Source organism: Macrotis lagotis, chromosome 1, assembly GCF_037893015.1.
Source record: "Macrotis lagotis isolate mMagLag1 chromosome 1, bilby.v1.9.chrom.fasta, whole genome shotgun sequence".
Taxonomy (NCBI): domain Eukaryota; kingdom Metazoa; phylum Chordata; class Mammalia; order Peramelemorphia; family Peramelidae; genus Macrotis; species Macrotis lagotis.
This window is the reverse complement of record NC_133658.1, coordinates 262,080,219-262,107,968: the sequence shown is the minus strand read 5'-3', so window position 1 is coordinate 262,107,968 and position 27,750 is coordinate 262,080,219. Positions and strand designations below refer to the sequence as shown.

The 27,750-nt window shown below is 38.2% G+C and overlaps 1 long non-coding RNA gene and 1 pseudogene across 5 annotated transcripts; both read right to left on the bottom strand.

The window, feature by feature from the left end:
- Nucleotides 1–1,190: 1,190 nt before the first annotated feature.
- Nucleotides 1,191–22,180, bottom strand: LOC141504927 (uncharacterized). Of its 5 annotated transcripts, XR_012473506.1 has the most exons (5): nucleotides 20,254–22,180; nucleotides 16,873–17,013; nucleotides 13,616–13,724; nucleotides 11,069–11,166; nucleotides 1,191–3,223 (listed from the first exon to the last, which is right to left on the bottom strand). It is a non-coding gene; the product is annotated as an uncharacterized LOC141504927 (long non-coding RNA). The 5 variants fall into 5 exon arrangements; XR_012473503.1 differs by lacking the exon at nucleotides 11,069–11,166 and having other exon boundaries at nucleotides 20,254–22,166; XR_012473507.1 differs by lacking the exons at nucleotides 1,191–3,223; nucleotides 11,069–11,166 and adding an exon at nucleotides 4,196–4,656 and having other exon boundaries at nucleotides 20,254–22,170.
- LOC141504954 (ADP-ribosylation factor-like protein 6-interacting protein 6) lies at nucleotides 4,650–5,280 on the bottom strand (annotated as a pseudogene).
- Nucleotides 22,181–27,750: the final 5,570 nt, after the last annotated feature.

The window sequence follows — 27,750 nt, the reverse complement described above, 5'->3', positions numbered from 1 at the left end:
TTCTCTGTTCTAAAAGTCTTTTTCCTACTTTGGCTAAGTAAAACTCCTTATGGTAACTGCTAGATTATAAATTCTATTCTATTCTAATTTGGGACCTAAATTACCAGGGGATTGACCTGAAATAGGGTGCTCTATGAAAGTTATTAAACATATCTGGAGTCAACTGTTCATTATTCACCTGTATCTTCTTTGTGCTCTAAAACATACACAATCATTCTTATCTTCATCAACTCTGAGAGAGAACTTTCTAGTATTGCTTTTATCTTATTTTTTCTAGGGGATTCATAACTGTAAGTAAAGAATAATGATGAAAGAAGATCTATAAAGTAAAATGAAAAGTAGGCTAATAGTCAAAATCCTTAGCTCTGTACTTTGAGTCAAGATAGAACAAATTACTTACTGGCTCTGTGATCTTAGACAAGTCACTTTCTCATTTGTAAAATGAGGAATTTGGATTAGATGATTGTTAAGATACTTTTAGACTCCATTATTCCCTGTGAAATATTAATTAATAGAAATCTGGATAACTTAGTGGTTATTTATAACACTTGTATTCTAAAGTATTTTGATAAACAGCTAGATATATTTTCTACCTAATCATTTGCCTTTACATTTTAGTTGCTGGAATCTTAGTTTTAACTTTTTGTTGTTGTTTTGTTTTCTGTTACATTAACAGACTGTAAGGTTTGTGTTTTGTCAAATATATTAACCAAAAAAGGTCATTATTTTTAACTTAAGGAAAATTTTGTTGTGGTAGATCTTAATTTTACAAGAGGAAGAATAATATGAGACTATCCCTCCCAAATCCAAATGATTCTGTTGCATGACATATTGACTTTGTTGCATTAGATAACATACATTAGATATATTTAACTTCTCTGATCTTAATTTTTTTCAGTTTAGTAAGAATATCCTTTTTCTAATTTGTAGGAGGATGATATAGTACCAGTTTCTAGGTATTACTGTTTTTATTTATCCATGTTCATGAACCAAGCAATTCATATAACAATCAACAAGTAGCTTTCTATCTTTTAAAGTAAAAAAATTTGAATCTTGCATACAAAAAATAAAATGAGTATATCATATAAAAATTCTCAAGAAAAGAAGACAGATATAAAATTACAAATCTTTATTATATATCTTTAATTTTCCTTTATCAACAATCATTTATTACATATTTATAAGTTCTATAAATGGATAAAAGGATGAATGAATAAATGATGAATGAAAAAGCCTTTATTAAGTTCCCACCTTGGAGCAATAAAAGAATGAATAAAGGAAAAGGCATTTTTAGTGCTTACTATGGATGAATAAAAGAATGAATAAATGAAAAAAGATGTATTAAGTGTTTAATATATACCAAGCTAAGAGCTGGGGATATCTACAGGAAAAAAAATATTAAGGAAGTCCTTGGTCTCAAAAGCAAGTAAGTTTTACTATAATTGGGGAAGATTACACATATAAGAAAGCTCAGGTTCAAGGTCAGTGGAAAGCCCCCTAAGGATCAACAAGGGTGAATGGCAAGGCCCCAGGGACCTCAGGTTAAACCAGTAGATCAGATTACAGGGATAGATATCTATAGGGTATTGAGGAGAGACAAATGATAATTGTTTATGATTTAAAAAAAAAACAAACAAAACAATTATGTAACAGACACTGTACTAATAATGCTAGTGAGACAAAGAAAAAGTAAAAACAGTCCCTGCCCTCAAGGAGCTCACATTCTGATAGAAGAAGAAGCAGTTTCACCATTTGCCTCTTGTATACACTTGTAGACACATAAATTGGTATGTACAGTAAACATAAGGGCACCTTAGATAGGAAAGTACCATTGGCTAAAGGGGGTGGGAAGGGCCTCCTGTGGAAGTTGGCATTTAAGTCTGAAGATGGTGTCTCTCGATATCCAAGGAATTGAGGATCCTGCGTCAGAACTAGCTGGCACTAGGTATTTTAATACTGTTGCTTGCCCTCTGCCAACGTTTGAGTCATTCTATCAAGCCTCGTGCAGATGACAGCTGCAGTTCAGAATATCAAACAAAACCCTATCACATAACTTATGTGTCCATGCTGAAAATAGACCCAAGAGGTAAGTAGAGGTTAAAAACAAATATCCAAATCTCAAATTTTTCATGATAGTCAAAAATCCAAGTCTTCTCTGTGTATACATGCCAAGAGAAGAAGGGGGTAGGATCTAAACAATTCCTATAGAATAACTAAGCTTGCTTTAAGTGTCTGGTTATTTCTACTTAAAATGGTCAGGGGAACATGAATTATCTATCTAGTTCCTTATTTCTCTCCTCTACTTAATCAGTCAAGAGTTGATGATGATAATGATGACAATTAGCATTAAATGGCACTTAATATTTGGCCAGTATTGTGATAAGTGTTTTACAATATTATCTCATCTGATCCTTACAACTCTGAGAGGTGGGCACTATTATCATCCCATTTTATAGATAAGAAAAATGAGGTAGAGATTAAGTGATTTGCCCAAAGTCACACAGTTAGCATCTGAGACCATATTCATCCTTAAGTCTTCCTGACTCCAGATCCCGTGTTCTAGCCACTGAACCACCCAGTTGCCACACAAAGATGATGACTTAAAAAAACTACAATCTTTTTTGAGTCAAAAACTCAAATAAATGCCATGTTAAAACAAAGCTGTTGTCTGCCATCAGAATAAGGTCAAAGTACACGAATATGAAAACTAAACCTATGGTGGTCTTATGAATCTTTCTAACTATCATATTACACATTAAGGTGATGATTGAAGGACCATTCTTTAAAATACAAGAGGGGAATACAACCTTAAATGTTCTCTTCATTTTTTTTTTTATTTTGTAGCTTGGGAAACTGAAGCCCAGCTATATAAATTGATCTACCTGAAGTCATACAATGGATTCATGGCAGAAAGGAGACTGAAACTCAGGTATTCCAATCCTTAAGTCAGAGCTAACAGTCACTACAGCAAGAAGTAGTAATGAAAGAAAGGTCATTATTGGAGTCCTTCAATTAATTGTTCCTCCTTTACTGTGCTATTATGGAATGAAGGATTTATTGTTGACTTGGTTATGGAGTTGTTTTAGTATAACTGTTCTGAAAAGAGACCATGAAGCACAGAACCTCATTGGTAGTGCTGGGAAATTCCTCAAACCAGGGGTCTTGGTATCTTCCCAGGAATAATTTTTCCCACCTAAGTCCATTTGACAATCAAGAGGCAACACTGTAAGATAAAAGAGTTTAATTAGTATCAGCAGATGGAAGGTTGCCAGGTAGATAGCAATGTACAGGACAGAAATACATGTGCATAAAGAATTTTACATAGTTTTGAGACTACATTAAAGGTAACAAAATGTTCCTATTGGGTAAGACTGATTAGCTTCCTTACTTAGAAGGACAAGATACCAGATGATTTGGAGGAAAACTTGTTAACCTTGAGGCTAGACTATGTTAGCTTTGGGGGTCACAGGAGTTGCTAAAAATGGGGCTTGTTCCAGTGGGATATTTTCACTGTAGTTAATCTTATCAGCTATCCAGATGGGACAAGAAATCTCTTAGACAATAGAGACTTCCTTCAAAATGGAAGGATCATTCTCTTCTTACCAGTCCATAGCTTTGTTTCATTGCCCTCTAAGGTTACTTTTTCTGGGAAGATATTTCCCTCAAACTCACAATATATAAGTTTTATCCATTTCCTCTATCTTTTTTTTACACAAATTCCATTTATTAGAAAACCTGTTCATTAAATCACTTCACATAGCAAAATGTAATGCAATGGAAATTCTCTATTCTTGTTCATCTTATGCAAGTTAATTGACAGCACAAGCTTTCCTAATCTAATTTTGGTGTTATGAAGAATAGCTTTTTTAAAATTCCATATTCTATACTTAAAATGTTTACTTTTTAAATCAATTCTTATAATAAATAAAGCAGGCTATTTTTGTAAAAATATATTTAAAAATCTAGGGTTGTAGTGTGCTATTTTTTCTTTAAAAAAAACCCAAATTAAAAAATGTACAATGAGAATAGGGAACCAGATATGAACCAATTAATGATGTTCTAAAATTAATTATTAACTTTGAAAATCTTTTAAATTGTCATTGATATTAAAAGAACTAATTCAAAATAAAATTTAAAAATACAGAAAGCATAAAAATGCAGACTAAAATAGAAAAATATCTATAAATATGTTTTAGTGAATAATTCAAAGTCTAAAATTCTGATCATACAGGTCATCAATGATTATAAAATGTAAAAGTAGGAAGCATGTTTCCTTTACTAATCTAATAATGCTAATTTAATATAAGATAAAAATGAGAATCTTAATTCTATTATTTTAGTAATTCTGATGTTTCTTAATGGAAGGGCAGCATATTATAAAGAAACATACTGTCAAACTTAGGACTTGCATTCAAGTTTTAGGATTACTTTCTTAAAAGAACAATATATAATAAACATACAAAAGTTTAAAAATGAGGTAAAACTCTCAAATTCCATATGAAAGCACCTGAACTTTAAATGATCTAGGATTTTCTTGAGACATGGCTAGGACACAACATCAGCACTCAAAGGGTAGTGGCTTGTTGTTGATGATGATGAATTCGAAACATTCAACGAATAGCAGATAAATCCAGAGTCTTTTGAAATGATGTTCTTCTAAGTCATTAAAAAAAAAAACATGAATTGGATATTCTGTATTTTGGAGAAAATGATTTTGCCAGGGAACAAATTTGTATTCACATGAGGCACCATGCTACAGTGAAAGCAGCCACAATGCCATTCAAAATTGCCATGCTATATAGCCCATGTGGAAAGAATGACCCTTCCGTCTCTTGAACTTTGTTGGTGAAAGAGGAGTAGGAGGGAACATTCCAGGTTCAAAAGAATCAAAATAAGTCACTGTCCAAGAAAAACTGCAACATGAGAATCCTGCTGCTAAGGATATAGCAAACAAAGTCCAGAATCCTAATAAACCAGTCTCTGCACCATCTTCTGTCTTCAAATTCTCACCATGCAATTCTTTCACGATCATGTAGACGATGGCTAGGAGGAAGGCGCGGAGGGCGGCGAAGAGCAGGGAGCACACGACCGAGAGGACCTGCGCCGGCCGCCGCAGGGCGCGGGGCCCGGCCCGGGGCCCGGCCCGTTGTGCTTGGGCGGCGCGGGCGAGGCCGCGGCGGCCGAGAGCTCGGCCCGGAGGTCGCGGACCACCCGGTCCTCCTCGCAGTCGTCCTCTCCTTCGCCCCAGCTGCCCCCGCCCGGGCAGGGGGACGCGTAGACGGCCGGAGGCCCCGCTCGGCGGCCAAGCCCCGAGAACATGGCGGGAAGCGCGGGCCCATTTCCTCTATCTTTGAACTTCATTTAATACTCCCCTTTCCTTTGGGGTTAGGGTAAAAAAATGTATTCCACATGCAGAGTGAAAGATAGTGGTAGAAGTCTGTTAGAGAAAGCTTATAAGCTCATAAGAGCCAAGTGTTAAATTTTCAGTTTATCCTAGAATAAAAGACATCCCTCAGTTCAAGAAGTCTTAATGTTTTGTGATAATTATTTTTGTGTGGTTACTACCTCTTACCTTGGTTTAATTCAAAAAGGTGACTTTCTCCATTATATCTGTGGAGCTCATGCCTTACCTTGTTTTGTTTTCAATAATTGTTAGATATTTTACAAGGGGTAAAATCCATTAATAAATATTTATCTATTTAGAGCATATGTTTTTCCAAGTAATCATTGCCCAGAAACAAGCAGAAATGCACCCATGAGAATCAAGATGATTGAGAAAGCTATGACCACCAGAAGGTAGCACCTCATCAATGAGATTCATTCCTGGGATTCAATTAGTTTTCTACAGTAAAGTGTGCTATTAACCCAATTGTCTTCATTAAAAGAAACATGACTGTAAACCTCTATTTGTATAACTACAGTTTCTGAACAATAAGCAAAACTGGTATCAGTTATAAATTCAATTTAAACATTTGTTCTGAGGACTTTATATGTCAAGAAACCATCCTGGTGTGAGGTTAGTAAAGGAAGACTTTCAGAAGGAAGGAAATGTAGAGCTTGAAGAGTCCATGAAGCTTTAGACTTGAATAGGAAGAGAGGGGAAGGGACTGGGATGAGATTAAAAAGTATAAACAATGGCATACAATTGAGACTAAACAAGAAATGTTAATAAGATGGTAAAGAAATAGTTTTGAGTTGGGAGAAAGGGTATGTTGATGAAGGGCTTTGGATTGAGAGACATTTGGATTTGGAGTAGCAGTTAAAAATGATAATCCTATTGAAATATGATACTTGTCCTACACTATTTAAAGGGCTATCTCAAAAAAGAAGTTGCAATGCTTTCCAAGGTGCAAAGAAACAAATTTAAGTTTGAGGCCAACTCCTAAAAATTAGAGCTGACTGAATGGAAGGACTCCCTCAGCAGGTGGTGGATTCCCTTCTCCTGAGTTCTCCAAGCAAAGGTTGGATGGCATCCACCAATCAGTAGTGGTAATCCTTGTTCAGGTATGAATTATGTGGACTCTAAGACCTTCAAGCATAGACATTCCATGATTTTTTAAAATGGACTCCAGGGGCAGCTAGGTGGCACAGTGTATAAAGCACCCGCCCTGGAGTCAGGAGTACCTGGGTTCAAATCCGACCTCAGACACTTAATAATTACCTAGCTGTGTGGCCTTGGGCAAGCCACTTAACCCCATTTGCCTTGCAAAAAAAAAAAAAACCTAAAAAAAATGGATTCCAACATTTAGAAAAGGCTTTATTCCTATCAATCTAGAAGAAAAGATAGTATCAGAAATATGCCCATTTTCAATTTTTTTAATGCTTTTTCAGTTTAAGAATTTTAAATTCATTCCAGTCCATGGTCTAAACCCCATATTCTTCAAAGAACTGAAAATGAGCATCTTAATTCTTTTTTTACAATCCATCGGAATCTAGCCAAAGTTCAAACTTTCCACCTCTCTGTCCTTTAGGGGTTCACTTTAAGTTGACTTTCTTTTTCTCTCCAGCATTCAGTACAGTGCCTAGCAGATAAGAAAGTAATGAATGCTTGTGGTTTTGCTGAATTCTACAAAATGGAAAAGCACTGAAAAGTGCCAACAAACCTTTGTTCAGGTCAAACATTTCCTCTTACAAAATCATTATTCTGATGAGTCCAAAATAAGGAAATTAGATTTTTCTATGAACCACCCAATGACTCTGTCATCACTCCTTCCAGAATGCAAGTTCTTTAATGTCAGGGACCTTGTCTCATGTATTTTTGCATTTATTGGCCATTGAATGAATAGTGCTGCCATATGCAAAAGATAATAATAATAAATAAGGAAGGAATATAGAATTCTCAAGTTTATGACTTGAGGAAGTTAGAGCTTCATTTTTCTTTTTAGTAAAATGAATCTCTAAAATTTAAATTTGTGCATGAAGATAATACTTATTACAGTACAAACAGTAATGCTATTTGATACAAAAATCACTAGATTTAAAATGAGGGACCCTGGGTTTGAATCTTCACTCTGCTACCATGTCATCACAGGCAAATCAATTAACCAACTAGGCTTCTGTTTCCTCCTCTAGAAAATGAATTAAATGGATTAGGCAGCCACCACAGTACATTTTCATTTTAAATTTAATAATTACATCTTGATTGCTAGGCACACAAGCAAAAGTTTATGAGCATTCTGAATTAATAAATACTTAAAAGAAAAAAAATTTTTTTGGACTCCGCTATACTTTTGACAATTGAATGCAGTACTCATCAGGTGTCTTCTTGGAAGCTGTCAAATTATTTAAATGAGAGTACATCTGACATTTTCAGATGATCGTGCTCAATAAATACTTAAAAAGAGTGTTTTCAAGGTGTTTGCTTTGATGGACACCATTCAGACTTTTCAAAATAAAGGTTTTGAGCACTTTAATTTTGGAATGACTTTCCATAGTTCAATATAGAGATTTAAAATGTGCTAAAAGTACTTGGAAGAAGAGTGTCAAAAAAAAGTTTTGCACTTCACTACAAACAGACACACACTCAACAAAGCACTCTCGTGACATTTGAAAGGCACTGATGGTGGATAATAACTATTCATAATATACTTAGAAACTCTCAGTTCTTCATTGTTCTTTATGTATCTAATTATTCCAGGTATTGTCATGTCAAAAAAAGTTTTGTGTGACATATGTTGTTCCCTTTATAAAACTACAAAGTCAGAATGTACTGTCGCTTCTTAAAATGCTCTCTACTTTTATTGTGAAACTGAGACTTGACAAAGTTATTTTATCCGGCAATAGAGACTTCATCATCTCCAACTGGAGGTGTATTTTTTTGAGCTTAGTTTTTAAACTATAGCTATTAGGTCTGTTTGTGCATCCAGCCATCCACTCATCTATTCATTCATCCATCCACCCATCTATCCATCCATTCATTCATCTGTCCATCCATCTATATATACATACATCCAACAAACATTTTTTTTAACTGAGTATCTACTTCATTGAAATATATAGATGTATATGCTATAGAAGGTTATAAGGAAGACTAAAACAGTCCTTGACCTCAGGTCACAACTTAATAAGACAGAAGAACTGTCTGTCAATGCCAAACAGAATAGTGAAAATAATGGAGTGAACTTTACTATATGGGGGCAGCTAGGTGGTGGAGTGGATAGAGCACCAGCCCTGGAGTCGAGAGAACCTGAGTTCAAATCTAGCCTCAGATACTTAATAGCTACTTAACTGTATGACCCTGGGCAAGTCACTTAACCCCATGGCTTTGCAGAAACCAAAAACAAACAAATAAAAAAAGAAATCAGTCTAACTGTACAAGCTTAAACTAGTCATTTAACATCTCAGGATTTCAGTTTCTTCATCTACAGTATTCCCAAAGTGAAGGTTTAGTTTTGGAATCTTAAATCTGCACCTTTGAAGACCTTTTGAAAGCCCTTTATAACTTGAAGAGATTGAATTAGTCTATCCAATTTTCAGCAATACCATCTATGATTCTGTTACACATGTATATGTACATTGCTTAGAGATACATCTAAACTTTAATTCATGTCTTACTCTAATCACCCTATAAAATTATATCTTCAAATATAAAATACTTTCTTGCCTGAATTTTGAGACGGAAGGGTATGAGATGATTTGGCATTAAAAAAAAATCCTGATTTTAATCTACTCTTAGAATGAGTCATAAGCTCTGGGAGACTGCATCACCATTTATAAAATGGGGACAAGGCTTCTTGTTTTATTTACCTCAAATGAATTCTATCCATAAGAGGGCTTTATAAACCATAAGATGCTTCACAAAGATTAACCAAGTAGAAAGCATTTATTGAATCCCTATTCTGTGTTAGGCACAGTTAAGGATTGAGCCCTCAAGGAGCTTTCATTCTTTTAGCTGGTTTCTTGGAAAGCTACTCATACATTAGATTCAAAGATTGAAAAACCTAGAAAGGGCTTTAGAGGTCATCTCAATCAGCTCCCTCATTTTACAGATGATACTGTTACCCAAGGTCCCATAGGAGACAAGACTGTTTTCCAACCAAAGCATTCTATTGCATGCTTCTCTTGAAAATGATAGAATTCTCGGTAAATGAAGATTTTTTTTTTGACCTGTACACAGGCTTAATTTCAAACTGTTTTTAAAATAAAAGAGTAATCTCCTTCATTGAATCCTATATGACTTGATATAACCAAACAATCATACAGTAAAAATAGCAATGAATTTGGAACCAGCAGCCCAAGTTCCAGTTTCTACCATGTGCCACTTGTTAACTGGATAAATAATATAATAACAACAATAATGATGATGGCAGCATTTCTTTATCATCTTAAGGTTTGCAAACTACATTACTAATATTATTTCATTTGATTTTCATAACAACCCAGGGAGGTAGATGCTATTATTAACTATTCTATATCTTAGTTTCCTCATCTGAAAAATGAAGAAGTTATAGCAGATGACCTTTCAGAGCCTTTCCATTTCTAAATCTATGTTCCAATGTTCCCATGAAACCCTAAACCCTGATGAGTCAGGAAGGAGGGACTTTGGATAAAGTTCTTTATCAGTCACCACGTGCCAAGTGCCAATTCTTTGCAGAGTCCACACCTGTCTGTCCTGAGAGTCACTCAGGGATTGATTAAAAAATTAACTTTATCAGAACAGGTTTAAAAACATAAATGTATGTTTGTATGTTGCAGATGGCCTAATTGAGGCATTTTGGTATCACAGAAAGAACACTGGATTTGGGGTAAAAGATTTGGGTTTGAATTATAGTTCAGTTATTTACTGTGTGGCTATAAACAAATTATTTAAGTTCTCTATGATCTTCAATTTCCTCATCTATTAAATAAGGATAAAAATCTTTGTATATTATCTGCCTCACAGGGGTGTTATAAAGCCCTACCTAAATGTGAGCTTTTAGTGCCATTGAAAAATTGTTTTGTTTTATATAGAAGTATTAATAAAGAGTGTTTTCAAGGTGTCTGCTTTGATGGACACCATTCAGACTTTTCAAAATAAAGGTTTTGAGCACTTTAATTTTGGAATGACTTTCCATAGTTCAATATAGAGATTTAAAATGTGCTAAAAGTACTTGGAAGAAGAGTGTCAAACTAAAGTTTTTCACTTCACTACAAACAGATACACACTCAACAAAGCACTCTTGTGACATTTGAAAGGCGCTGATGGTGGATAATAACTATTCATAATATACTTAGAAACTTATCCTTTCAATGAAATGATAAAAGAAAAACAAAGTTTTATTAGAGCAAAGTGCAATATATAATGCAAAATAATGACAACTACATTTGTAACAATTTTTCAGAGTGATGTCACAAATAAAAAGCATCTATTTTCATTTTTATTTCATTTAATATTGCTTCTTTTTATATTGCTGGTTAATTGTTATATATAAGGTGAACTTCTACTAACATGTTCCTCTAGCATCTCATTATGACATGCAATAGCTTTTAAGGTTTGCCAAGGGCTTTACAAGTATTATCTCATCTTATCTTTATATTATCTCCATGGTATAAATGAAGAAACTGAGGCAGATAAAGATAAGTGACTCACCCAGGATCACACAGCTGATAAATGTTTGAGGTTGGATTTGAACTCAGGTCTTCCTGACTCCAGGTCATGTTCTCTATTTACTGTACCACTTGCCTGCACTAAAAGAGTACAGGAAGACCTCACACCTTGGACAGTTTTTAAAGAGAGCCCTGATGTAGGACTGTTTATCCATGCTCCAGGGACCACCCTCACTGAATTTAAAGAGTGGGTTCTCCCTCTTTTGAAATCTCCAAAACAGAGGCTTGCTAGACAAACATTTATCAGTAAATCATTCATGCTTGGGTTAGATGGCTACTAAGGTCCCTTCCAATTCTCAGATTCTGAAATTCCAGGATGTATACTACCAGAGAACTGACCAACAGGGGACAGATTTTTTCCAGCCACTGTAACTCTACTCCACCTACATAGTGAAGTAGAAAGAACCCTGGCTCCTAAGTTAAAGGAGGTTGATGCAAATTCAACTCTGGTGCTTATTATTTCTGTGAACTCGAGCATTTGACATCCATGGGCCTCAGTCTACTTCATCTGTGAAATTAAGGAATTGATCTATTTGGCCTATTAGGTCCCTTTCAACTCTAGATCAATTTACTATGGCATGGAGGATCTTGCAGACTATGATGATGGATGGACAGAAAACTCATACAGAGAAAATCATGGATTCCTGAAGTAGCAAAGTAAATGCAATGGTCTATCATTTCAGTTGAAGAGAAATTAAGATTACTGTGCAATATTAAAATCTAATAGGATGTCCCTTCCCTCCTCGCCCTCTCCAAAAAAACTAAATCTTTCTTCTCTTTCACACATGAATTACGTCCAGATCTTACTAGTCTGGACCAAAAAAATAAAGTTTTGGAGTGTTCATTTTCTTTGTACTAAGGCTTTCTAATTCCCTTTTGTTGGGATTTGGTAGGAAAAAAACAAACAAACCAGGAAACCAATTCCAAGAAAATTAAAGCTCTGAATTTGTGGACTTAAGAATTTCTATTACCTTTGGACTCATAAAATGCTAGATCTAGAAGGAACCTTAGATATCTATTCCAGTCCATTTATTTGACTGAGGACACTGTGGCCCAGAGAACCCAACCAGTTAGTGGTAGAACTGGAAATATCTGCCTCCAGCTCAAAAACCATTTCACCACATAAGGTCAACTTCTAATATTGTTTACTGTGCAACTTTTATATTGTTGCTTGGAGAGAAACTTCAAATATTCCCCAATTCTGGCCTGAGATTTAGAGTGTTGTAGAAGTCTCTTGAATTTCCCTCCACGATGCATTTTGTCGAGTTAATAAGTTGTCTTGGCCACTGACATGCCAAAGGGGAGGGTAAAAAAAGGCAAGTGAACTCTGGAAAGGACAAAGTGTTCAGAACTGTGCAATTCATTTCACATTTTGTGACTGAAAACAACTTTTTCTGTTCTACACTGTTCAAATGGTGTTGGGTCCTTGAAAACACAGCTTTCACATGGCTGAGGAGAAGGCTCATTTACTTCCTGTTTCGAGTGGTCAGGAGCTGGTGGGATCAATTGCCCTTCCTGAGAGGGAGCCTATGGGGCAACATCCTCAGCTGATGGTACCCAACTCCCACTGCCTTCAGTGAGAGGGTGATGGGAAACCTGGGCAAGCTCTGATTGCCACACGAGCTGACTATGGGGACCCCGCAGGCCTTTTATCCCCAACAAGGAGCATAGGTTTCAGACTGTCTGATGCATGTTTTTAAATGAAAATGCACTTATAATTTGTCTGGCTTCTTAATTTCTTCTCAGATGAAATGACAGCCTCCTCTGCTCTTCGCCTCTGTGTTCACTTTTATTATTTCTATTTCTTTATTTTTCCACCTCACCCACTCCTTTCTGTTCCTCAGCTTCCCGGCTGCATTCTATTGTCACTTCAGCATTCCCTTACTGTCTGCCTGGCAACCCACCATTAGGCACTTATTTTATTACTTCATTTCCTACTCTTGATTTTGTGATTCATTTCTAACCTTTATTGCCTGAAAGCTAACCCCCTTTGCTACTTATTTCTTCTTTCCTTTCTAACCTCTTCACCTCTTAACTTTTAGACTATTACTGCATTTCACTTAAAAATATGGAATTTATAATTTCTATTATCAGGTTGAACATTTTCTTATCTTCAAATATGCACCTTTATTTTTTCCCTTTGTGGCAATTATTTTTGTCAAATACAGGGTTGTATTTACTGTTTTCAAGTTCCTTTATGTGTAGGAACAGGAGAAAAGCGGGGAGATAAAAACACTGACTATGCAGGAAGGAGAAAAAATGCTATACATTTTTCCTACAGGCAAATATTGAACAAAATGCAGAAGTCGACATTTGTGCTTCTATTTGACTGCCTGGGGAAACAATCTATAGAAAGGTAATTATAAGACAAATTTACAGTTCCAAAGTATGATATACAGGATGGCTTTCTAAAATATATAACTGAAAAGTTTAGGAAGAATTAAGAACTTCAAAATTTTAAGGTAACCTTACTTAGGAAAAACTCAGAATGAGAAAATCCGAAGTTACATAGAAATTAGGGGCTACTTACTTGTTATTGTGAAAAGATTACTGCCTTCACCAGAAAGATGACCTGAAGGTGGAGTTTTTCCAAATGTTTTATAGCACAATCTCCTAGTATGCTTACTTGTCAGAGGTACCTGGGGGAAAGGAACATAGGGAGAAACAAAAAATGCTTGTGAAAAGAACTACTGACAATTGAAGCTCATACCTCTCTAAATTTATCTAATTGCATGCAAAAATAAATATAATCAAATAGAAAAAAATTCCATTTACTCTAAACCTTTTAAAAACACTACTATATAAGTGTACCTTATTCAAAATGCAACTGGTCAAACTTAGCTTAAGATCCTGCTAAAAAACATTCTTGAATCTTTACCTAGGTATTATATCTAGAGTAGCTATTGTACCTTTAGTAATTAAGCTGTCAATTTAGAGTCATAAAAACCTTTCTTAGAATTGTTTCCATAGAACCAAGATGAACATTTTGATAATGATAAGGCACATGGACATACTTGAAATGTGTTCTTTTCATCAGTTTTACTGGTTTAACTTCTATTGCTTGTCTCTTTCCTTGAACTAATTTCTTAGGCAACTAAATTCTGCACCATATTTTCCTTTCATTAACAAAAGGAATGGAAAGCTAATTGTCTTTTTAAGTTGATGACTTAGGCACTGCATAGCAACTACAGGAATAGATAGGACCCACTAGTCTTAAACAAAGGGAATTTGGTCCTTTGGAGATTGACAACAATAAATATAAAATTACTTGTAAACCCTTCTGTACAACCAATCCAGACTAATTGCTTTAAGACAATCTGTTTATCAATTTCTGAAAATTATTCCCAGAAAGGTTTTAGAAAGAAGTCATAGAAAATTCTTCACAAGTTTTTTAAATGGCAGATCATCTAAAAAAATAGCAGAATGCACATTAACTACTGTTACATCTTGGCTTTCACCTTTGCATTTGTGTAAATGCTTTTCTATGGTACTCATGGTTTCTAGGAAGTTTTATTTACTATAGCTGAACATTTGGCAGGAAGGTAGAGGCAGCCAGGTGATACAGTGGATGGAGCACTGGGCTTGAAACAAGAAAACTCATCTTCATGAGTTCATATCCAGTCTCAGACCCTGACTAGCTGGATGACCTCAGGCAAGTCATTTAACCTTATTCATCTAAGTTCCTCATCTGTAAATTGATGGGTTCAAAGCAAGGGGTGAAGAGTAGATGCTATTGTACAACTATAGCGAGTGGGCTGGTGTTAAATGAACAAGAAAGGAAAAGGGGGATATTTTAATGACTTGTATAGGAAATGGCACAGTGTATATAGGCTAGCTCATTATCAGATAACATTCTGTTATTTCAGCATTGTTTATAGGCCTCAACCTCCTATCCTTATAAGATGTTTCTGACAACAGGAAGAGGTGGTCCCTATATGGGGTACAGGATAGTTTTGACACCATCTTGAGAAGGTTTCTGACAAAATACAAAATAGTCTTTATCCACCCAAAGTCGATACAGGGAAGCACAAGACAGCAAAAAAAGAGCTTTTTGCTAATGTAACAATCCTTTGCCTAACATTCTTCTACAACATCCTCCCTTCCCCTCCCCAGCCTCCTGCAAAAAATTCAGACCCAAATTCATTTGGGGGTTGGGGATGAAGCAGTTCCAGAACTGCTTCCTGCTGAAGGGAGACGTGGAGCTGTGCCTGCCTAGAGGATCCCATTTGAGAGGGAGTTGAGGTGCATTTGGAAGTTAGCAGAGGCAATGCCCAGGGAGTTCTGACTTCTGGAGGTGTATAGAGAATGATATCCAGCTCTGGCTACTAGTTGGAGATGTATGGCTTATAGCCTGGAGTAGACAAATCCTACAAGAAAATTAAACAGCCTGGGAACCAAAATGAGCAAGAGGAGAATGATTAGGAGTAGGGTGAGTATAGGGGTCAGTAGGGAGAGAAGCAGGAACCCCACCCAGAAAAGGACTTGGGGAAATGAGATTCTCTTGGGCTTCTCACTCTCACACAGCTTCTTCTATGATGGCTCAGTATGGAGAAGGACCAGCCAGGTGTTGTTAACATATACGCTTTGGCAAGGGCACCCTCGCTACCATTGGAGGCCAAAAGAGAGTCTAAGGCATTTCTATTATCAAGACATATTAAAGGGTTCAAAAATTCAGGTAGGTCAGAAAGAGCAGGAGCAATTTCATTAGCTATCTGGTTGGTGGTTTCAATAAGTTTAGAATGGAGTTCATGGTTCAAGTGCCCATGCCAAGAAATAAGGAACTCTGCTCCCTTCTTCTGATGCCAGAGGGCACTTTCCCCAAAACTTATTCCTGTCTTCTTCAGGTAGAATTTGAAGTAATATTATAAAGTGAAAGGTAGGTCATGAGATGCCAAAAGGTTTAAAGGGAGATAGATAGGTGCCGTACATCTAGAATGACAGACTTATGGAGTTTCCAATCAGTGGCATTCCTTTTAATGTCCCCTCTCCTCATTGGGAGCCTATGGGGGGCACAGATGGTTCCAGAGGTCTGACTGAGGCATGATCAGACCTCAGTTCCCCAGGCTCAGAGAGATTGCATGGGAGAATGTCCAAGTGAATGTCAAATCTCAGAAAGTCAATAAGGAGATACTTAGAGGGTACTGCTGAAGCATTGTATTGTAGGGGCCCATTGTAATTTCTTAGGGGGTCTTGCAAGAAGTCAGTAAAATACCCCACATCCTCTCATAGGTATAATAGAACCTCAACCCCTTGGTGCAGGTGGTACAGACTGTTGAGGTAAAACTACACTTGGCAAGTTCCTAGACTAGGATTATGTTATCAGGGATGCAAGTTCAGAATCCCACTGAGTTCTGGACAAGACCCCTGGTTACTGGGAACTTAACCTGCTCAGTGACTCTTGAGGCAGAACAGGCAGAAGCTATCTCCTTGCCAGCTAAGAAATAAGGAGTAGAGAGTCTCAGGGTACCCTGTAAGGGAGAAGTCAAAACAAATGGGTGGCATGAAGAGTTGAGTTAGTCTCAAAGCCAAAGGGGGGACTTGCAAAGAGCACATCTAGGTGTTGGTGGGGACTACCTCAAAGATGCCTCCCCATCTCACAGAGCTCCTCACTCTCACCAAGTAGTGGTCCTTCAACTGATGGGAGGTAAGGGAAACTGCAAAAGCTAAAAGGGAGAGAGTGTATCAAAAACTCAGCCATTATCATGGAGTCATTTGGCTAGAGGGACAGAGAAAATGATTCCAAGAGGAGGAAAACAGAAAATTAGTTTGGAGGTCATGGAAAATTACCACTAGGAGAACTAAAAGGAGAGTGAGGAACACACAGTCGTCCACCCTTTCCATCAACTGTGTCTCCAGGATGTTCAAGGTGTGCTCTCCTGGAATAACAACTTCAGGTCATCTGGGGTTCACAGGAGTACTCTGGAAATTCTGGAGAGTGAACAAGAGAAGGTACAGCTTTTATTCTAGAAACATGAGTTCAACTGGGAAGGTCTTCAAGTGTGACTGTAGCTTGAGTGGTCAGAATAACTCAGGAGGGTTCCTTCTATTTTACTCCCAATGGATTAGCCCCTTAGGCCCTCCAAGATTTCAAATATACCATATTCCTTAGACTTATGTGGGAGGCATCTTTGGGGCAAGTGGTTGGAAGGTGCTCATAAGCAGAGACTTTGGAACTGCTCCAAGGTGTATGGAGAACTGAGTGACAAAGTGTTGTTAAGGGTCTATGAGGATTTCAGAGGTCAGAATGGTTATCCATAAAGGAGCTCAAAGGGACAAAATCTAATGTTCTCTTTGGAGTAAAGCAAACTCTTACTAGACCAATCAGGAGATTCTTTTCCCAGTCCTCTTGTAGGTCTCTTGGCATAATCTAGTTAAGACCTGTCTGAATGTATGGTTCATTTTCTCCACTTTTCTAGAGGACTGTGGGTGCCAGGTAGAGTGGAGATGATAAATAATTACAAGTGCTCCAGGAACAGCCTGGATCACCTGGGAGGTGAAGGTAGGACCACTGTCACTGTGTGAAGAGTAAGGTAGGCCAAAGCAAGGTACAATTTCTTTCAACAATACCTTAGAGACCTCTTGGGGTTTTTTGGTCCTACAGGGGAAAGTTTTAACTCAGTTGGTGAAGGTTTCTACAAAACTCAGAAGCAGTTTAAAGCCTCTATAAGAGGGCATGAGTTGGAGAAAGAAATTGAAAAAATACTCCATTATCTCTGTCAAGAAAATCCCAAATGAGGTTTGAAGACTTGGACATGACTAGAAAAATTACTTAAAAATATTTTGGAAGATTAAGAATCCAGGAATAATAGATGCAATGTTGGTTATTCCCAGGGGAGATAAGTTTTAGCAATAGCCTACTTGTTACTACTTGCTATAACAATTTCCAAGCCTTCAAAGGATCATAAATTTAGGGCTTTATAAAACAAAACAAAACTCTAGCATGAGCTAGAATCTTAAACTTGTCTATACAAGAAACTTTACATTTTTATTTGAAATATAACCCCTTAAGAATATAAATTGTGTTAGCTAGGAAGCTCTGTGGATGCAGTGCAAGGCCTGGAATCAGGAAGAACTGAGTTCAAATCCAGTCTCAGACACTTTCTAGTTTTGTAGTACTGGGCAATCCTGTTTTTATCAGTTTCCTCATCTTTACAATATTTAGAGAAGGAAATGGCAAACTGCCCCAGTATCCTTGCCAAGAAGATCCCATTAGAGTCATAAAGATTCAGACAAGATTGAAATGACTTTTTTTAATTAGAAAGATTTTATTTATTTTGTTTTACAATTTTTCCCCTAATCTTACTTCCCTCCCCCCCACCCCCCACAGAAGGCAATCTGTCAGTCTTTACATTGTTTCCATGGTATACAATGATCCAAATTGAGTGTGATGAGAGAGAAATCATATCCTTAAGGAAGAAACATAAAGTATAGGAGATAGCAAGATCAGACAATAAGATATCAGGGTTTTTTCCCTAAATTAAAGGTAATAGTCCTTGGTCTTTGTTCAAACTCCATGGCTCCTTATCTGGATACAGATGGTATTCTCCATCCCAGACAGCCCAAAATTGTCCCTGATTATTGCTCTGATGGAATAAGCGAGTCCATCAAGGTTAATCATTACCCCCATGTTGCTGTTAGGGTGTACAAAGTTTTTCTGGTTCTGCTTATCTCTCTCAGCATCAGTTCATGCAAATCCCTCCATGCTTCCTTGAATTCCCATTCCTCCTGGTTTCTAATAGAACAATAGTGTTCCATGCCATACATATACCACAGTTTGCTAAGCCATTCCCCAATTGAAGGACATTTACTTGACTTCCAAGTCTTTGCCACCACAAACAGGGCTGCTATGAATATTTTTGTACAAGTGATGTTTTTACCCTTTTTCATCATCTCTTCAGGGTATAGACCTTGGAGTGGTATTGTTGGATCAAAGGGTATGTACATTTTTGTTGCCCTTTGGGCATAGTTCCAAATGGCTCTCCAGAAAGGTTGGATGAGTTCACAGCTCCACCAACAATGTATTAGTGCCCCAGATTTACCACAACCCTTCCAGCAATGATCAGTGTCCTTTCTGGTCATATTGGCCAATCTGAGAGGTGTGAGGTGGTACCTCAGAGAAGCTTTAATTTGCATTTCTCTAATAAGTAATGATTTAGAGCAATTTTTCATATGACTATGGATTGCTTTGATCTCCTCATCTGTAAATTGTCTTTGCATAATATTGAAATAACTTAACAACAACAAAATAAATAAATTATAACTTTCAGATCCAAATTTTCTAAGGTTAAAATAACAAATCCTGATTTCATAGCATCTCAGGAAATTAAAGGAACCTCAAAGTTTTTCTGATCCATTCTGTCATTCTATGCAGGAATCCCCTTCATAAGATCCCTGACAATTGGCCTGTGGTTGAACAGTAACAGGAAACTTTGTAGGCTTGGGGAGGTTAAGGAACTTGCCCAAGGTCACCTCGTCATTTTGATTCTAAATGTAACACAGTAGGGAGACAGTACAGAGTTTCCCTCTGAGAAAGCTGTCATATCACTAGAAGCTGGTATAATTTGGAAGAGCTTCATGGAGATGAGCCTTGAGTGGAGATTTGAAGCTCAAGGTACATTTGGATAGGGAATGAACAAGCTAACAATTAACATAAGACATAAGACATAATTAACATAAGACAAGACACAGAAGAAATAAAGTCTAATGTGTACTTGAAATGTCAGCAGATAGACCAATGTATTGGAATTGGAAAGTTCTAAGTAGATACTTGGGGTAGAGGGAAACAGAACTGGAAAGTTAAGTTTGGTGACAGATTGCAGGACATCCTGAATGAGTGAAGAAGTTTAAACTTTATAGGCAATGGTTTGCAGGTTTCTTAGTAGATGAAAGGTAGAGCCAAAGTGCTATTTCAAGATTAACTGAAATGTGAAATGTGCCAGATAGATTTGAGGAGGAAGAGACAGTGGGCAGAAATCAGTTAAGAGTCATTTGCAGGTGGCGGCTAGGTGGTGTAGTAGATAAAGCACCAGCCTTGGAGTCAGGAGTACCTGGGTTCAAATCTGGTCTCAGACACTTAATCATTACCATCTGTGTGGCCTTGGGCAAGCCACTTAACCCCATTTGCCTTGAAAAAACCTATTTAAAAAAAGAGTCATTTGCAGCATTTACCTGTGTATCTTTGGGCAAGTCACTTTAAACCGGTCTCTTTTCTCAATGGGTAGATAGCTGGTGCCAGAATCCACAGAATGCTGGCCCTGCCTTTGCGAGGACTCATCTCCTTGAGTTCAAATCTGATGTTAGAGGCTTAGTAATTGTGTGACTCGAAGCAAGTCATAGGTTAAATGACAAACAAGGTTAATGTTTGCCTCAGTCTCCTGTAAAATGAGCTAGAGAGGGCAATGGTGAACCATTATAATATGTCTGCCAAGAAAATTCCAAATAGGATCATGAAGTTGGACCCAACTTGAGAAAAACAACAACATTTTTTCTCCCCTATAAAGGGGAGTCAGACTTAATGACTTGGAAAGCCCATTCCAGTTCTAGGACTATGAGGATATGGTTTAAATAAGGTGGGAATGGGAATGGAAGGAAAGGGGAAAAGGAAAGTCTTCATTTAGGATTTCTGTAATAAACAATTTTTCCCCCCAACCATGGAATGTTAGGCTGACTCTGATATCACTGCCTTACTATGCCATGGGTTGAGAAGTATGTTAGGGATTTGAGGTTGCCTTGGGAGTCAGGAAGGATTGGGATCAAGTCTACTTCTGATACATATTGTCTGTGTAACCTGGGCAATTCAGCCCACCTCTGGAGCCCTCCAGGCCACTCTCCAAGCATAAGGAATTGGACTACCCTTGCTCATCTTCAGAGGGCAAATTAGTTCCCAAGACCAAGGAAATCACAATCCTGGAGCAGATGATTACTGTTTTCCAGGATCCTGAAAAGTTGTTTTGGTAAAGATAGAATGATACAATGCTTGGAAAATAATGGTCAGCTTAACAGTTGTTGCCTTCAATTACTCAATACTTCTTCCTTGTTCTGTCATTCATTTAAAAAGACAATAGCATGCCATTTCAAGACAATTCAAGTACAGTAATTCATAGTGTGTTCAAATTTGGACACTTTGGATATTATATTGTCAGGTCCTGACAACATCATATAATTAATTACAGTTACAAAGCACTAAAGAATAATTGAAAATGCAACAGCAGCAAGAGCATAATAGTAGATGATGATAATATTTATATAGCACTTGAAAGTTTGCAAAGCACTCTACAGATATTATCATATTTGATCCTCACAACAGTGCTGGGAGGTTTATGTGGGAATCCCCTCATACTAAAGCAGAGGTTAAGTGACTTGTCCAGGTAAGAATCTAAAGCTGTAACTGAACGCAGGTCTTCCTGATTCTGGATCCAAGGCTCACTCCAATTTGCCTCCGTTTCAAAAAATTTATAAGTGTGTGCTAAAGGGAGGTCTTGAAGCTCAGCACTGAACTGATCAGAATACAGGATAGTATGATGAGAAGATTATTGTTGGAGGGAAAGGGGAAAGATGTGTAGTGAACCAGTATTCTAGTTTCAAACTTACCTTTGACTGACTGTAGGATCTTATGTGAGTAATCTAATATTTCTCTGATTTTAAGTTTCTTCATTTGTAAAAAATGGAGATAAGGGAGATAATTTAAATTTTCAAGTTCTTTCCAGCCCTTAAAAAAATAAAATTCTGTAATTCAAGTTATTCCTTCCTTGACTTATGGATACAAACCAACACCCTTTCATTTTATTTTCTATCCTTTGCTAGGTTAGCACAAAAAAAATGATTTTTAGTGCACATTTTTAGTGCACTATGTAATTTATTTTTCAACCTGTTTTATTTAAGGAGGAGAAAAGGGGCCTTTCTTTAGAGTATTCAAAAATGTCACATTTAGTCAATGGAGTAACTCGAGTCAAGCTCTGGGAATTTTCTTTTTTGGGGGGAAGGGGTTGCAAGGTAATGGGATTTAGTGACTTGCCAAAGGTTACACAGCTTGGTGTCTGTTATTTTTTTAATTTAATATTTATTTATTATCATTTTGTACAATGTTTTTTATACATTAATAAAATATTCTTGTTTAAGAGTAAACAAAATACCTCCTCCCCCCAAAAAATATAGACTCACTTGAGCGATAAAGTAAAGGGGAGAGAAAAAAATTAAAATTAAAAAATAATAACAATAATAATAATAATAATAATAATTGTAGGTATGGCCAGGTGGTGCAGTGAACAGAGCACCAGCCCTGGAGCCAGTAGCACCTGAGCTCCTATCTGGCCCTGTACACTCAACAATCACCAAGCTGTGTGACATTCAAGCCACCCCAACCCCACTGCCCTGCATAAACCAAAAAAAGAAAAAAAAAGACATAAAATAAAATAAAATAGTAATAATAGTAGGGGCGGCTGGGTGGTGGACAGAGCACTAACCCTTGAGCCAGGAGCACCTGGGCTGGCCTCAGACACCCAACAATGACCTGCTATGCAGCCCCAGGCAACCCACCCAGCCTATTTGCCCTTCACCCTCCCCAAAATTATAATAAAAAATTTGCTTCAGTCTGTGTTCCAACACCACCAAATCTGTCGTGGGTGGATCACATTCTTTATGATCAGTCCATCACAAAAGTTACTTCCATATTTTTCCAATGTTGCCATTGCTGATCTCAACTCCCTCCTTTCGTATTTCTCTACTACCATGTACTATATTTTCTCTCTCGTTTCACTCTGACTCTGCTGTAGGGTAACTGAGTGGCACAGCAGACAGATCCCCAGCCCTGGGACCAAGAAGCCCCGAGGCCCCATACCACCCCTTAGGCCCAGCATCCACCCCGCCCTGTGGTGCCGGATAGGCCATCCAATCCCAGCCCCTTGAAAGACGTAAAAAAGAAAATGTGTTATATCTGACCACTCTCCCCCCATGGTCCATCATCTCCTCCTTCATTCACATCCCCACCCCTTTCCCCTGTCCCCCCCTCTCTCCTTCTTACTCCAGATGTCTATACCCCATTGAGTATATATGCTGGTTCCTCTACTAGACACCTCTGAAGAAAGCAAAGAGTCCCTCATCCCCCCTTGCCTTTCCCCGCTTCCATATCATTGCAATAGCTCATTGTAATAAAGAAAAATCTTATTATATAAAATATCTTGGCCTATACCCCTCTCTTTTTTTCTTTCTCCCATTACATTTCCCTTTTTCCTATTGACTCCATTTTTACACTGTATTTTATCTTCAAATTCAGCTTTCTCCTGTGCTTCATCTATAAAAGCTACTTCTATCTGATCTATTAATTGAGAAGATTCATATGAGTATTATCAGTGTCATTTTTCTATGCAGGAATACATGCAGTTCATCATCATTAAGTCCCTCATATTTTGCCCTTCTCCTCCAATCTCCATGCTTTACCTGAGTCCTGCATTTGAAGATCAAACCTTCTGTTCAGCTCTGGCCATTCCAGCAGGAAATTTGAAATTCCCCTGGTTCATTGAAAGTCCATCTTTTTCCCTGGAAGAGAACATTCAGTTTTGCTGGATTCTCGGTTGCATTCTAAGCTCTTTTACCTTCTGGTATATTATATTCCAAGCCCTAAGAGCTTTTAATGTAGTTGCTGCTAACTCCTGTGAGATACTGATTGTAGCTCCATGGTATTTGAATTGTGTCCTTCTGGCTGCTTGTAATATTTTCTCTTTGACTTGCAAGTTCTGGAACTTGGCTATAATATTCCTAGGAGTTGGTTTTTTGGAATCTCTTTCTCGGGGGGATCGGTGGATTCTCTCCATTTCTATTTTGCCCTCTGCTTCTAGAATATCAGGGCAATTTTCCTGTAGTAATTCTTTGAAAATGATGTCAAGGCTCTTTTCCTGATCATGACTTTCAGGTATTCCAATAATTTTTAAATTATCTTTCCTAAATCTGTTTTCCATATCAGTTCTTTTTTTCAATGTGATGTTTCACATTTTCTTCTAATTTTTCATTCTTTTGGTTTTGAAGTATTGAGTCCTGATTTTTAGTAAATTCAGCAATTTCCCTGAGTTCTATTCTTTATCTGAAGGATTTGTTTTCCTCAGAGAGCTTTCTTATCTCTTCTTCCATCTGGCCCATTCTGCTGTTTAAAGCATTCTTCTCCTCAATAAATTTTTGAACTGTTTTATCCATTTGACCTAAGCTGGTTTTTAGCATGCTATTTTCTTCAGCATTTTTTTGGATTTCCTTGACTAAGCTGCTGACTTCATTTTCATGTTTTTCCTGCATCTCTCTCATTTCTTTGCCCAGTTTTCCTTCTAACTCCCTCATTTGATTTTCAAAGTCTTTTTTGAGCTCTGTCATAGCCTGAGCCAATTTCTGTTTTTCTTGGAGTCTTTAGATGCAGGAGTTTGTGCTTCCTCATCTTCAGACTGAGTGTTTTGATCCTTCTTGGGCTCACAGGCAAAATATTTCTCAATGGTGTTCCTCTTTTTTCTCTGCTTATTCATTTTCCCAGCCTTAGCCTGTTTTGGGGGTGCTTCTTGAGCTTTTGGAACACTCCCACAAGGGTCTCAGTGTGTGAGGCTCTGTCCTCCCTCCTTGTCTGTGAATGACCATATGTGCCCCCCCTCTGCCACAGGGCTGAGGTGGGTGGGGCTGCTGTTCTATGGGGGGGGGGGGGAGCCTAGACTGCAATCAGGATCTGAATGTGGTCAGAACCCCAGAGTCCTGCTCCAGAGGAAGAGCTCCACAGTCTCTCTTCACTCCCCTCCCTAGGTTCAAAGGGCTCATGCCCTGGGGGCTCCTGCTTACCAGCTCTGCCTGTTTCTGTTTCCTGGATGTAGGCTGTGGTGGCCACGCTGTGCTGTGTGCCCTGAGGGCTGGGCTTCACATGCTCACTCTGGCAGAGGTCCCCTGCTGTTCCCCCAATCTGTGCCTGGTGCTCCCTGGGGCATAGGTCAGGAAACTCCCCTGCTGCTGTGAGCCACAGCTCCCACAACTTTGGGGCTGCCTCCAGAAGGCTGAAGTTCTTTCACTCTGGTGGACCACCCCTTTGGCAGGCCACCCTTCCAACCCCAAGGAGCAGAGCCTTTCTGCTCTTTTCCAGGTTTGAGTAGGAGAACTGCCTCCCTGCATCCCTCTGTGGGTTCTGTCTCTTGAAAATTTAGTTAGAGTCCTTAGTTTCAAAGATTTATGATCATCTCTTGTCACCATCTTGGCTCTACCCCATGTCTGTTATTTTTAATATTTATTAAGCAAAATTATTAAGTGTCTGAAGACTCAGGTCCTCTTGACTCCAGGGTTGGTACTCTATCCACTGCTCCACCTAGATCCATGGGAATGTTCTAATGGTGTTATAAATATATTTTATGTATTTCTTTAAAACTCATATAAGAAAAATGGAACTATCAGTAAAATAAAATTATAGGGGGTGGAGCCAAGATGGCGACAAGAAGGGATGGAGTCTTAGGAGCTCTCTGATAAAACTCATAAGCTAAGGACTCTAACTAAACTTTTGAGAGACAGAACCCACAAAGGGACCCAGTGAGGCAGTTCTCCTACTCAAGGTAACCTGGAAAAGAGCAGAAAGGCTCTGCTCCCCAGGGTTGGAGGGGCAGCCTGCCAGAGGGGTGGCCTGCCAGAGCCAAAGAACTTCAGCCTCCCGGAGGCAGCCCCAGGGCACTGGGAGCCACAGCTCACAGCAGCGGGGGAGTCTCCTGAGATGCACCCCAGGGAGCACCGGGCACAAAGTGGGGGAACAGCATGGGAACTCTGCCAGAGCGAGCATGTGGAGCCCAGCTCTCAGGGCACACAGCAAGCAGATTGGTCTTTCTGCAGCCTAGACCCAGAAACAGAAGCAGGTGGAGCAAGTAAGCAGGAACCCCCAGGGCATGAGCCCATTGAGCTGAGGGAGGGGAGTGAAGAGAGAGAGAGAGTGCCAAGCTCTGTCCTCTGCTCCTGGAACAGGATGCTGGGGCTCTGACCACATTCAGATCCTGATCGCAGTCTAGGCCCCCCCATAGAACAACAAGCCCCCCCCACCTTGGCCCTGTGGCAGAGTGGGGCGCTTATGGCCATTCACAGACAAGGAGGGAGGACAGAACCTCAACACTGAGACCCTTGTGGGAGTGTCCCAAAAGCTCAGGAAGCACCCCAAAACCAGGCTCAGGCTGTGAAAATGAGCAAGCAGAGAAATAAGAGGAAGACTATTGAGAAATATTTTGCAAATGAGCCCAAGAAGGATCAAAATATTCAGTCTGAAGATGAGGAAGCACAAGCTCCTGCATCTAAAGACTCTAAGAAAAACAGAAATTGGGCTCAAGCTATGACAGAGCTCAAAAAAGATTTTGAAAATAAAATGAGGGAATTGGAAGAAAAACTGGGAAAGGAAAGGAGAGAGATGCAGGAAAAACATAAAAATGAAGTCAGCAGCTTAGTCAAGGAAATCCAAAAAAATGCTGAAGAAAATAGCATGCTAAAAACCAGCTTAGGTCAAATGGATAAAACAGTTCAAAAAGTTAATTGAGGAGAAGAATGCCTTAAAAAGCAAAATTGGCCAGATGGAAAAAGAGATAAGAAAACTCTCTGAGGAGAACAAACCCTTCAGACAAAGAATAGAATTCAGGGAGATTGATGAATTTAACAGAAATCAGGAATCAATACTTCAAAACCAAAATAATGAAAAATTAGAAGAAAATGTGAAATATCTCATTGAAAAAAACAACTGATATGGAAAACAGACTTAGGAAAGATAATTTAAAAATTATTGGAATACCTGAAAGTCATGATCAGGAAAAGAGCCTTGACATCATTTTCAAAGAATTACTACAGGAAAATTGCCCTGATATTCTAGAAGCAGAGGGCAAAATAGAAATGGAGTGAATCCACCGATCCCCCCGAGAAAGAGATTCCAAAAAACCAACTCCTAGGAATATTATAGCCAAGTTCCAGAACTCCCAAGTCAAAGAGAAAATATTACAAGCAGCCAGAAGGACATAGTTCAAATATCGTGGAACTGCAGTCAGGATCACACAGGACTTAGCAGCAACTACATTGGAATCTCATAGGGCTTGGAATACAATATACCAGAAGGCAAAAGAGCTTAGAATGCAGCCAAAAATGAACTACCCAGCAAGGCTGAATGTCCTCTTCCAGGGAAAAAGATGGACTTTCAATGAACCAGGGGAATTTCAAATGTTCCTTTTGGAATGGCCAGAGCTGAACAGAAGGTTTGATCCTCAGATACAGAACTCAGATGAAGCATGGAAATTGGAGGAGAGGGGGGGGATATGAGAGACTTAATGAGGATGAACTGCATGTATAGAAAAATGATACTGATAATATTCATATAAACCTTCTCAGTTAATAGAGCAGGTAGAGGGAGCTTTTATAGTTGAAGCACAGGAGAAAGCTGAATTCGAAGATAAAATATGGTGTAAAAATGGAGTCAATAGAAAAAAAAGGGAAATTGAATGGGAGAAAGAAAAAGGAGAGGGGTATAGGCCAAGATATTTCACATAATAAGATTTTCTTTATTACAATGAGCTATTGCAATGATATGAAAGGGGGGAGGCAGGGGGGAATGAGGGAACCTTTGCTCTCATCAGAGATGGCTAGGAGAGAAAACAGCAAATATACTCAATGGAGTATAGACATCTGGAGTAAGAAGGA